The sequence below is a fragment of the Coccinella septempunctata genome, chromosome 6 (assembly GCF_907165205.1).
Source record: "Coccinella septempunctata chromosome 6, icCocSept1.1, whole genome shotgun sequence".
NCBI lineage: Eukaryota > Metazoa > Arthropoda > Insecta > Coleoptera > Coccinellidae > Coccinella > Coccinella septempunctata.
In genome coordinates, this window is record NC_058194.1 from 22,067,484 (window position 1) to 22,081,783 (window position 14,300).

Genomic DNA, 14,300 nt, shown 5'->3' on the forward strand with positions numbered 1-14,300 from the left:
TTAGTTTCAAGAGTTGGGTTATTTGAGTTTTGGTATTGTTATGGTACTTAAAGGTCATAATGAGAAAACTGGAAGACGTGGGTAATATCTTGGGTGCAAAAAAGATTCATCAAATAAATGGAAAACTGTATTCCGAAATTCCTTTCATTCGATAAAACCGTTTGTGAGATAAAACTAAAAATAACATTTTTCATGATTTTCCAACAGCCTGTATCTTTTGAACCGAGCCAATTCGGAAAAATTGGTAAAGGAAAAAAATGTTTCTTTTGACCTCAAGAATCTACTGTTGAAATAATTGTAAGAGTCAAAGACGCACCCTGTATACATATGAATGAATGGTTTGGCATAGCTGAAAGATTCTTGCTGATGAATTTTCACGTTTCTTGATATGGTAATACTAGCAACAAGTTACAAAAAATTTGGCGTTATCTAGCCGTCAAAGCACGAGTTCAAGCGATGAAGAAACCCATTGGCTTGGTTTCCGTACCTGAATTTTGCACACCTATAAACCCACATTCATAAATAAATCATTGGTGACAAAACTCCAATATTCCACTACCACAAACCAGCAAGATACCATACATCTTATGGGCTCTGACGCCTGATTATCATTTATTGCAACAACATATTTCAACAAAGGCGGCGGTAATAAATTTCCCCGGAGTAATATTTACAAAACCAGCCACTCTTTCCACATTGAGACGGAACGTTCTCTCTTTACTGCGCGGTTAGAAAGTTCCTTTGACGTTTATTAATGATCTCGATTGTGTTGTAACTCGTATCCGACAGATTTTAACTTATTACAGGTCATAAATCACCGCCAATGTGCTTATTATACGCGATTGTTTGGGCGAGAATTCGTGACGAACTGGCAACAGGATATTCTGTTCCAGAAATCCTGCGACCTTCGCCAGAAGAGATTGAGTGTTGCTATTTAGACGTGAGCTTGAATCATCTTCGTCCGTGATATTATGAACACAGTGAACACACTCTGATTGGGTTGATTCCGTAGGATATCAATGGTGAAGTATTCTGTAATCAGCTGATGTAGAGATCTCAGACAGGTGGCGCATCATGATGAGATTTGAGGATATTTCTCAGAACGGCCCACCGGTTTCGCTTAAGGCTCTATCCTCCGGTTGAAATATCTAGCACTACACTTTACTGGTGAGGGACAATGATCCCGAAATCGGTCTACAGTTGTGTTCGGATGTTTTCAACTCAACTTATTAAAAAGTGGAATTGTCATTCTCCAATTGAAAAATTAGTGCCTATTGGAGCACGTGTTCAATGTTTTTTAAAGATGAAAATATTCAATTGACGTCGTAGTTAACAAGTTTTGAAGATGATCGAAGTTTAAAAATAGAAACATCTAAAATGCTTCTGAAAACTTTTAAAACGGAAACACATATAAAGGAAATATACAGATAGACAGATTCTGCTGTTCCCATACCCATTAGGTCCTTCCATGGATGGCACTGCCCTGTAAAGAAGTCATTAAGCCCTGGGAAGTGAACCCTCCATTTTACAGACCAAGACACTGTCTGTTTACGTATGCGCTCAAGAGTCTCTTAGAATGTAAATCAACATGGACAGCCAGGCCATGCTGAGGTCATTGGAATCTCACCGCCAGAGATATCTGCTGATATGGAAGTGCCGTAATACCATAAAGCAACTAGCCAGAAGGCAGAAACAACAAAGTGACTCAACTATGGGTACCAGGGCATTGTGATGTTGAAGGAAATGAGAAAGCCGATGAACTTGCAAAAAGGGCATCAAGGTTAACACCTGCTGTGCTTGAAAAATACTGATATAGGGCAGCACTCCAACCATGGGACTTGGACAATAGAATAACCCTCTGTAGAAACACTCCTTGACTTACTCAGTCAAAGAAATTCGTGATGATTTCACCGACCTACACCAGAAAACTGCTAAAGCTTTCACGAGCTGTGTTTCGGGTGATGGTGGGACTGCTGACACTGTCGGTACAAAGTCAGCAGATGAGATTTGTAGGCTTTGTGGATCAGAAGCAGAAACAGCTGAACACATGTTATGAAAGTGTCCAGAGCTGGTGGACCTAAGAACCACTCATATGGGGAGATCGGTCCTGGAGACTCATGAGGTAACGGCTAAGGTCCCTAAGGATGTAGTCGGTTTCATCAACAGCATTGACGACCTCCTTGGGTTCCTATGAAGGAGTAGGGTAGTGAACAAAAAATCTACATGGTCCCGAAAAACTAATCGAGACACAACGACCCCGTTTCAAATGATAATAAGTCAGTAAGAAGGTGTTAACATATTTTGGCTGAAATCCACATACACTTTAGATCTAGTTGTTTTACACTAGTAACAAGGAAATTCTGTCAGTTTCGTCATTCTCCTGAAACTTGTAATTTTAAGGTGTATTTTTCTATACTTACCAAAGAAAGATGTCGAGGTGGGTCATTTGGTTGTAAGAAGGTTTGAGGGAGTTTTCATTGTACTGCTACTTTAGCCTGAAAGTTGCTTGGATAGGGCCTAGCGCTTGTGAGGATCTAGTGCCAGCCCTAAATACTCTTGCGTCTGTCCCTGGGCTGGTTTAAGAACCACCTGTATACCGTTTAGTGATTTCTTTCGAGGATTTGGGAAGTAGTTCTTTGGCGGAACTGGAGGAGATTTTTATATTGCAGTTTATGAAGTTTCTTACGTTTCATCTTTTCTTTCTGCTTTAATGAATATGGTATATGTATAATCCTGTCTGAATTGAAGATAACTTGATTTTTTCTAACTATTCGTGTATCATCACGAATTCTTCTTTGACATGGGGAAATTACATAATGTTCACCCTAAATTTAGTGAGAAAATAGCATATCAACCATAATTCCGACAGAACGTTGAATAAAATAAGTACGATTTTTGCTGCATATGCTGGAGCCAGCAAAGATCTTGATGGCGGAGCAGCATGCTGCGTTAGTTGTCAAAAGTCATATTGTTTCATTTAAACAAAGGGACACCGCTGATACGATGTTATCTTAATGCTCGAGTAATGCATGCCATTTTACATAAACAACTCAACTTTCATAAAATACCGCGTGCCGTCAAAGTAACCTCGATTAAAACGTCGCTCTCGAAAGATAAGCTTGGGCATGAATAAAATTCAGATTATGTACCCAAGACATAACATCTTAATGGGGAACGGAAAGCGGAATTGTATTTGAGATCTTGAAATTTCAATGACTCCCATGATTTTAACTGTTGAAGCTTTTATTATGTCTTTATCTCCAACACTAGCAACTTTGATCTAGATGGATCAGTTGAAAAAGAGAATCGAAGATATCACTGTGTGTTTCATTCGAACAGTGGTTTCATATATAACATTGGAAAGCCTTCGCAACTTGGGAATAAACAGAGCCTTCAGATATTTTCACTTTGAAACTTGGAAATACTTTACAAGGACAAATAGGACCGGAGTTGAAATACTGCTCCAATGTTTTGGATCCTGTAGCACCAACTTCACTTGCACTGATTCTCCAGAATCAGAGGAGGGCTAATCATCTGATTGGCGACCCCAATGTTTCGTTCCTTTGTAGCATCGGTGCACAGAAAAGCTGCATTCCAGCGGTATTCCCTCAAGTTCCGGACATTTAAAACGTCTCTAAAAGATCGCACTTTAATTCTTGAAGCCTCCAGACTCTCTGCCATTGGCCGCATTCCCGAAGAGCTTTTACCTGCTGATCTTCAGATGTAGTAAATTAATTTCCTACTCTGCACTCCAGTGATAAACAGCACTACCCATATTCAGGTCTTGAAACATAGATACAAGGAATGGAAAATAAACATTTGTTGTTGTCAAAAGACTGGAATGGGATAGTTGCTTAGTGTCGCCAATCACAATTGAGATGAACATCGCTGAATCTGACATCACTGTCACGTGAATTTTCCATACAAAAAGGTAGGAGCTATATAAATTTATTTATTTTACGCCCCTGCCTTAGTGTCGCGCTAGACAGAGAAGCATCGAATGTTTGTACCACAACATTCATAGCACGTCAATGTCCATTCCAGCTAAGCTAACTCAAACTGGGTAGATCGTTTTAGTAAAAAAAAAACATCGATACTTTGTGTTTCTCTTACGAGAGATTTGAATTTAACTGTCTAGCGAGCGAACCCTCTTGGCTCTCCTGAAGAGTCGCTTGACGAATTGTTGTACATTCGTTGACTTCGGGTAGTACAAATATGGGAACCATGAGAGCAGGAGAATCTGCAGAGAAAGTGAGGTTTGGTTTAGTCTTTGGGGACAGGAAGTGCATCGTGATGAGAATTGAAAATATTTCTCACAGCGACGGCGCGGTTTCGCTGAAGGCCCCATTCTACGGTTGAAATATTTAAACACTACACTGTACTGATGAGTGGACCATGATCCCGAGACAGTTATGTTTATATGTTTCGACTTCTCTGGAATTTCATGGCTTTCTAGCATTATTGGAACGATTAGGTATTCTATGGAATTCTAGTCTCCAGTTTGATTTTTTGAATGTGGTTTTGCTGGTATTGAGGAAAAACCACATTAAGGACAACATAGCATACTTTTTCACTCTGTTAGAATTTCTATGATTTCCAAAAACCGATAAACAAAGGAAAATATTTGAATGTTCTGGTTAAGATTCTGTAAGTCAATGTAAGTTTCACATAGGTAAAAAATAGAGACTGTTCTTCGCGTTTTTCGAGAGCAAATTGGTGATCTGCTTTGTTGGATATAATCAAGAGTTGGGGAGTTTCTAATGCTGTGGAAACCGAAAGTTATAAGTCTAAATATTCTTATATTTCGTTTTCTTTCCTCTACATTCTCAATCTGATTCTTAGTAGTGGAGAATATCTGAAATAAATTTGCATTAATTATACATAAATATTAATTATATTATTGTCCAGACATGATGTTAATCTGATTAGCTCTAGGGAGTTTAGTTTATTCAACTATTCGGCATCGACAACTTGGGCCATTAGCCGAAAGAGTGGTTAACTCATTGCAAATCAGTTACAGATGTGATAATTAGATATAGGACATTACATAGATATAGAAGAGATTCGGTACTTAAATCTAAACAAATATAAATAGGACTTAGTATATAAAGTACAATCCAAAAATAAAAAGTTATGTAAAAGTATAAATATATAACAATAAAATGAAGAACAATGAAAATATTGTATATGAAATAACTGTACGAGTAGAAGTATGATTAGTATAAGCCCACAATATACATATACACACATCTGTACAAAAGTTACACACAAATAAACATCGATACAAAATTACAATGTAATAAACATAAATAATATCTATATATATTTAAAAAATAAAATAGATAAATCATAAAATATTGAAATATTGAGTTTTATGCGTCTATAAGTAAATGAAGTTTCTTTCCTACATAAAAAGCACAGGGACGCTTTTTATTTCTCGAAGAACGAATCCATCACCCTTGGCTCATCCTTCAATTGAAACATCCATCTACAGACGAGCCTTTCGAAGCAGAACGGATGATGACAAGGAGGCACAGATGTTAGTGACTTATTGGGAGGTATTTTCGTTCCATTCTGTCTACAGCCGTGAATTTTTCATTCAAATGTTCGTTTGAGCACATAAATAAAGTCGTAGTTAATAAAAACGTGACGTGGGGTGACTCGCAGGCACAAGATATTACTTATAGCCGCTGCTGTCTCGTGGTTTATGATATTCGGTCCCCAGCTTGGCCGCCGTAAATCATAGGAGGCGGTTCACGGCGGCCATGGTGATCGTGTTCATACGTACACCACGTTTGTGACTTGGCAACTCGTGTAGGGACTTCATCGAGCTTGGAGATGTCGACGTAAATCATACGTGTTTGATTTGTGGTCCGGCAGTTGGTAGAGAAAGAAGAGAAGATTCCGTAATGGCTCTGATATACAGGATGCTCACTGGAAATTTTTCATGGGGTAATATTAATATTACGATCTCTAGACTGTGAGGTCTTATAATGAACGAAAATACGTTTAAAGTCGGAAAGTTCATATCTTTGAAACTTTGGTCTGTTGCCAGTAATCTCAAAGCTGTAATAAACGTTCTCTCAACACTGAGTACATGGGGTGAATGGGTGTCCACTTTTGCCATTGTGGGTATAATCAAAGATGGGAGTTTCTAGAAATCTTCATTATCAAATAATACATCAAATTCGCCCCACTTTACGAAGCAATGTTATATGAGGGGTGAGATGTCATTGAGGGATGAGAGAAGGTAAATCGCGCAACGTTTTCGACGAAGCATGGAGGAAAACCTCGTGGAATGGTCCAGTTCGCCAGCACTCCTGATTTGCGATCGACTCTCCACCTGCAGGTACTGGCCTCTAGTGTGTGCTATCTTCAGGTAAGGACCCTAACAACACAAGTACATTCTATGGACATCCCAGGGACGTCTCTCACGAAATAGGAGGATGTCCCTGGGATAGTCTCTATCGGGACATACTAGAGATGGTCCATGGACATCCCATGACATATTTGGGACGTACCTCACGATACATCCTAGGGATATACCGGGTACTACCTAAAATATCCCAAAGATATCCCGTGGTATACTCCAGTGAACTCTAAAAGAACTGAAACGACATCAAGATGCAGGCAAACTGAGGAAGACTGAGAAGGAAGATGTAGAACAATCTATCTCTCTCTGCGCTCTGTCAATTGGTTTATAACGATGTAAACAAAAACAACCCGGGTCGTTCAAGTGAGACGACTGCTACGTCCGACGTCTAATGCGGTTATTCGATTGGTTGCCGAACCATTAGAACGAGATGGGTTGCCCTACATCTTCCAACTCAATGCGACACACACACCGTTTTAGTGGTCAGTTCAAAAAGAGAAAATGAATATCTTACGTCAGAAACCACTAATTTATATGGGGTTTTTGATATAATTCAATTCAATCAGTTCGTTATCTCGGAAAGTCATAAACTTTTTTATTCGTCGAACGAAAAAAAATTTTTTCTCATTGAAGAACAAATATTCATTCATATTATTAACTTTCCGAGGTGCAATTATATCTTCTATGAATTTCCGCATGGAAAAATTTCTCGAAAAGTCTCGCCATTGGCTACAATTCGTATCCTGGTGAAATTGAAAAAAGACGTCTTTAAGTGCTGCCATCTTTTCGACGAAAGTAGAAACTATTGTAATATTCGTAACTTCTACGAGTGTTATAGCAGACTGCCTCGGTAGTCTAACCGGTAGGGATACCGGCTAATACGCCAGGTAGCGGCATTAGTGCAAGATCACAAGGCCAGGGGGTGTGGGATTTAAAAAAAAAGTGTTATGGGAACACCCCACATTCTGGTAGCCTTTCCCCCTTTACGCCTTATACGGATTGCGAGAAAGTCCCGTAGTTATAAACTCCTCTCAAAACCTAAATCTGACTGAACACAATACATACATTTTCATGAATTGAAAGCACTAATAATCACTAATCAGTCCTATCACCCAACGAACTCTACACAATCCTTGGTTCATGAAGATATGATATCTGATGATTTTATTGCATTGCATTCAAATCAAAATACAGGGTGTGGCGTAATGAATGGATAATATGGAGCCTGCAGGTAGAGGACTCTATGGCGGTTCAGAAAAATATATTTTACGTTTAGTAAAAGTGCCTTGGTTTTCGAGATATTCGAGATTTTCGAAAATTCAAGAAAATCACACCCTTCGCCCCTCTTCTTGCAGGCAAGACTCCAAATGAAGGAATTTTTTCAAACTGTTTTTTGGATAGTATTCCTGGATAGATGCGCTATCGAATGTAAATTATTATTTTTGAGGCGCATGAATAGTTTTTCATAAATTAAAGAATTAACTCAAATTTTCCGTTTTGCTTATTTTTTTTCCTAAGTTCAACCCAGCGTGGTGTGAAATATAATATGGTTACCTGAGTGCCAAAGGAAGAGAAAACATGCCTGTTTCACTGAGATTCTGAAATGGTATAACTCACTCTATTTTCAGCATTAAATACAAAATAAATTTCTATTACAATGAGTCAAGGCAGAGATGGACATTAGCCTTTTTCTTCAATTTTTAGCAACTGAAATGAGATTTGCAAGCAGAATAAAGCAATTATTCATAAGAAGTTGTAGAGGATCTAGTACAGCTCCTGATGCACACTTTGAACACATTTTGTAAAACTCGATTCAATTGAACAATATTTTAAAATTGGGTTTTTTCCCTCGTATCCTTTCATTATAAAGCCCTATAGTTATAGAGTTAATAGTTGTTAAGCGAATTTCAAGTAACGAAGTGAATTTTAGCACTTTTGTAATTAAGAAAAAAAGCTGAAAATTAGGTAATTTTTCACAACGTTGGGGTTCAATAATAAAAGAAAACGAGAAAAAATAACAATTGTAAAATATCGTTTCATTGAATAAAGTTTCACAAATCACAAATGATGCTTAAATTGGCCACCATGAGTTCTGATACATGCTCTATAGTCTACACTTTCTAATGAATCATAGCTTTATTGCATAGATATCAACAATTTTAAAATGTTGATTTCATTGAATTAAATATCACAAAAGATTCTCTAAAAGGCCACCATGAGCTTCAGTAGACGATTGCTTCATTCTGCTTGCATTTGTCATTTTAGCTAATAAAAATTTTAGAAACACTGTTCACATTAAACTAGGCCTCAACTGATTGCAATAGGAATTTATTTTGTATTAAATGCTGAGAATACAGAGAGTTATACCATTTCGGAATCTCAATGAAACTGGCATGTTTTTTCTTGCATTGGCTCTCAGGTAACCATATTATTTTTTACACCGCGCTAGGTTTAACTTATGAAGAAAAATTAGCAAAACGGAAAATTTGAGTTAATTCTTTTTTTCATAAAGAACTATTCATGCCCCTCAAAAATAATGAATTACATTCGATAGATCATCTATCCAGGAATACTATCCAAAAAACAGTTTGAAAAAATTCCTTCATTTGGAGTCTTGCCTGCAAAACGAGTGGCGTAGGGTGTAATTCTCTTGAATTTTCGAAAATCTCCAATATCTCGAAAACCAAGGCACTTTTACTGAACGTAAAATATATTTTTCTGAACCGCCATAAAGTCCTCTACCCCCAGGCTCAATATTATCCATTCATTACGCCACACCCTGTATGTAAAACCTTGATTCAACTCTTTATCGTATTCCATGTGTTACTTCTTCCTTTTTTTTTTGGTTAAATTTTGACTGGAGCCGTGAACATAGTCCTACTGATATAAATCGATTTTAAGCGAATAACTGGTAACTACCACAGTTATTCCAGACGTTTTCCATCTGTCGGTAACCTGATGACGTTGAAGTTCCAGTTCATGGGGATTACAGGGACATGAATGGGACAACCCATGAATGAACCAGTGGGGATATCCCTAGGAAATACTAAGCAGGATATCCAAGGGATATCCTTATCATGTCCTTTTTTTGGTGTAGCAGGAGGGAAAATCTTCAGTTCAGACGAACCACCCTCTCCTGAGGGGGACGAAGTGTGGGCATTCTCACTCTCCTGAGCTCGAGACCCACTAAAAACCCTTAACTGCTTCTTGAATATTGGTTCCGGGAATTCGCCTATAAACCGTTCATCTCTTAGTTGGTTTTCGTGTTGGGATTTATGTGATTATTGGATAACACTTTATTGGATAGCATGAGTTTCTGTTCTTATTTTAATCTCTTTTTGATTGATCTCTTATTATTATCATGTCCTTGTACGGACAGTAGGTACCCGTTGGGACATAAAAGGGACGTACCTAGGATATACCTTTGCTGTTATGGGGATAAACGCAGTTATGGTGTGTACGCCAATAAAATCCCCTACAGAGCAAAGAGTCGGATGAAACGATGAAAGTAAGGAGCAATTTTCCTTCTTCAACTAATGAATTCTCTATCGATTTCCGCACTTGGAGATCGATCCACTGACACGTCGACATATCGTCCGCCACTTGAATCTGAATGTATATCACTTGCGAAGCAAATATCTCTTCTCCGTCTCTCCCTATCGCATACCAGATATCTCAATTAGAACGAACAAGAATGAGAAAAGCCGTTTGATTAATGACCCCCTTCGAAAATCACATCGCTCACCTTTAATTAGACTAGCAGAGACAGAGAGAGCGCTTGGGCGTTCGAGTTTTATGAAGTGGATCCCATATATAATACGTCGGCGAACAGGGGCCCAAGAACGGGATGGGGGAACTTGGTGGTGCCCCGTTATTAATGAAGTGTAAATTAAACGGCTGTTTGCCGTTCTCGTAGAGATTTCTCTGCGGATATGTAAATTACGCTGGCTTGTTAAGGTAAGCATTGTAAAATGCTTCGTCAACGTCATCGGACTGAACGTGCAACATCCATTTTCTTTGCGTTGTCGCTGTCTTCATTCTCCGTCCTCCTTCATTTCTGGATCCGATTGTGCAGGGAGTATTATTTACTGAACAGCCTCTTCATTAACCACACGTTGAAAATGGTCCAATCTAAAGAATGCTTTACAAGTAATTTTTTTTGTTTGTCTATAATCTCAATAAATTGTCTCATCCATAGTATACTTTGAAGAGAAGAATGTTTTAGACGGGCTTATGAGGGACAAACCAATTTTTCCGTGTGACTCAAATAGATTCTCATAATATCGATCAAAATCGATATGTTGAAGCAAATACCTATTTCTCGAATAAATTGATCCATACATTGTGACAAATGAAATGTTTTGTGATATCAAAGTTACATATACGTTATAGTGAGGATTTTAAATGTTCAGGTCTATCTGTATGTAAGTAAATGAGCTGAGGAATCTTTCTTCCTGACTTGACCAATTGACTAATTTTCTGGTTCTTCAGTTCACTCAGATTTTCAGAGCTTTATACATTGGTTCATAAAAAAATATCTATCAATTTACTACACTCATTATTCATAGTTGGGGAGCCTAAGAGGGATTTACTCGAGCGTGCCAGATCATTAAAAGGGGAGATACCTCGGACCATGAAGTGTTGTAGAGTATCTCTACCAAAAATTAGATCTCTATAAAGGGGGAATTGTCTAGGACAGCCTGCCTGAATAATGAAAAAACGACCATTGTACATACTCGAGCTTGTCAGATTCAGATATATGTGGTTAATTACATGTTGAAAAGTACCTATATATTTTCTTAATCTGACAATTTAAGCGTGACTAAAATGTGTGGGAGGGCGCCAAACTTGCAAAAAAGAAACGTCAAGTGTACATTCTCGAGCGCATGGGCTTTCTTCATAATTTGAAGTTATTGATTCAAAAATAACGAAAAAAATATTATCTGACAGTTTCACCTAGCCAAAAAAATAAAAATTGGTCACAAAAATCAGTTTTTCTGAATTTCCTTCTCTCCTGGGCTTCATATTGTTTTCGCATTCATTATAAAAGTTGTAAGCAAAACATTTTCTACAAATTTTGTTCGGAACAATGTTTTCTACGTTTGAACGTTATTGCGATGAATGTTGTTACAGTTCGATTTTTTTATTCTATAAAATATCGTATTTGGTTTATTAATACATCAATTTATCAATTTTTAAATTCAATTTCATAAAAGTCATTTTTCTGGTTATTATATTGTATCTGATTGTAGTTTCCATTTTCTCTTTCTCTTCATTTAGTTCATTATAGATTTCATTTTCAATTTTCACATAAACATAATATTGTCACCTGTAATTGGAGAGTTCAGGTAAAAAGGTATCGACTGTCTGCTTATACTCAGATTGGGGGTTATTTGGGATTGCAGTCAAAAAAACGAATGGATTACTCTTTATTCTTTATACTCGAGCTTTCGGAATGTATTCATTCCTTCCTCAGGAGCAGAATGTGAGGTTTTCTCGTTATGGGTATTCGATTCATAAGTCTTCTACTATGGTAATTAGGAATCTTGCGCTAAATCATAAACCTCACATTCTGCTCCTGAGGAAGGAATGAATACATTCCGAAAGCTCGAATATAAAGAATAAAGAGTGATCCATTCGTTTTTTTGACTGCAATCCCAAATAACCCCCAATTGGAGAGTTCGTCAATTCATGGGTAGATGTCATGTTGGTCAACCGGTTTGTTTTCCTTAAATTAGTTGTGCGTATTATTCAGTTTTTGTAGCTTCACTATCAGTTTTTTATTCAACTTTTCAAATCTGGCTTTCTGATAAATTCAAATTAAGAAGACCTTCTTGAGTTCAGACATACCTTATATAAAATAGTAATTTGCAGCCGAGTTATTCGAGTTATTTTTGCTGGTATAGAATAATTTAGTTTGGCTTATTGATCTGGCTGTAAAGGCATTATTTCCAACGATTAAATTCGGATAGCCTTTTGCTTTTTATGATTTCTGGACATAATTATTTTTTGGATACCAACTTCATCTTCGATTTCTGGACCAACTTTGAATGTTAACATCAACGATCCATTGACCAACTTAACAAGATTCAGGAATATGTCACTGAAAATCATATTGGTACAAACCAGGACGACCAATCGAGCCCTACCTACATCGTACCAGAAATAGGTCAAATAGCGAAATCAAGAGGTGGCATTCGCTCCAAGTTGAGTCCTTCCACATGGTATTTTTTTCTCATTGTAATTTTTCAACTTTAATCTTCAAATTTTTCTTAAAATTAACTCTTTCCATTATCTGAATTTTCCATAATCTTCCTCGCAAATTCTGTTACATAAGTTTTCCATTCTGTTTGATACGTTTTCAATTTGATAATTCTGGCAATGATGAGAAAAGTCTTCGTTCAGTCATTCTTCTAAATTTTTAACTAACTTTTGACATTTGAGTACTTGTAACCATTTCGAAATTTTGATGCTTGTCTTTACCTAGTTTTGTAGATTGTTGATTCACATTGATATATTGGCAAATTTGAATTGTGTTGTAATAAACCAATTGACGAAGCATTTTTTTTACTTTTGCCACATAGCAATCTATGGGGTAAGGTACCCTGACCTGACCCGGACTGAGCCAGAATTTTAATATATGTAGTCACTTTTTATTAGTTTTAAGAAATTCAGACTTAACTAATTTTAATTTCAAATAGGTAAATTTGACTTTGAACGTGGCAATGTTCATTAGACTGTGTTTCTACATTGACCTTGGCCTTTCGCATGTGTGGCTTAGCTCCTCGCCCTTATCAACCTCTAGCTCGAAAGAGGTAGAAACCCAGTCTAATGAACGTGAACATTTCGTTTTTGTATTTAATTTTATTATCTATAACTTTCATAATAAATCCAAAAACGATTAGAGGAAGAGAGATATTTGAAAAAAATGCCTTGTTATCATCTTCAAACTGTCAGATTAAGAAAACTCCTCTTGATTAGTGTCAGATTAATAGATCAACACGTCTGCAACACCGAAATTAACCATCTGTATGAAAATCTGACACGCTTGAGTATGTACAGGGTGGGCAAATTTCGATGTTTTAGCACTACAGTTTCTAAACCAGAGGAGATACCTACACAAAATTTGATACACCATTCTCGTTCTCTTTTTCTGAGAAACTAACAATAGTAGCTGTCATTTTTGGCCACTTTCTCTTGTTTTCGAGTTATAAGCAAAAATTGGAAAAATGGCGATATCGAAATAAATTTATATCTCCGCTAATACTGATGATAGAGCTCTGAAATTGAAACATTATACAGGCACTTTTTTACGTAGAATCCAGTGGGGTGCTCGCCTTTTTAGCAGGATTTTTAATTACGAAGCTATGACGCAAAGTTATGTTTTTTTGAATGGGAACACTACTTTTCTGTGCAATTTTTTGAAAGCTTAATTTTTACTGATTTCAAAAATATATAACATCATATGGTTTATATCAATATAAATAATAGAAAATGGTCAAAACCCTTTTTTCTCAATATTTCTATGGTTTCAACTTTTGATGATCATAGAAAAATAAAGCATTGTATGATTACCACTGTCTCCTTCTATAAGTTTTTTCATCATTATGAAAATTTATGAAATATATCTTGATTCCAATTTTGTGAATATTGGTAACTTTTTACCAATATTCATAGAAAGAATGACATTGCCGGAAGGAGACTGCTTTTGTTATAGGAAACTCTATTTTTCTATGCTCGTCGAAAATTGAAACCATAGAAATATTGGGAAAAAGTGGATTTGACCATTTTCTATTATTTATATTGATACAAACCATATGATGTTATATATTTTTGAAATCAGAAAAAATTGAGCATTCAAAAAATTGCACAGAAATCTAATGTTCCCATTTAAAAAACATAACTTTGGGTCATAGCTTCGTAATTA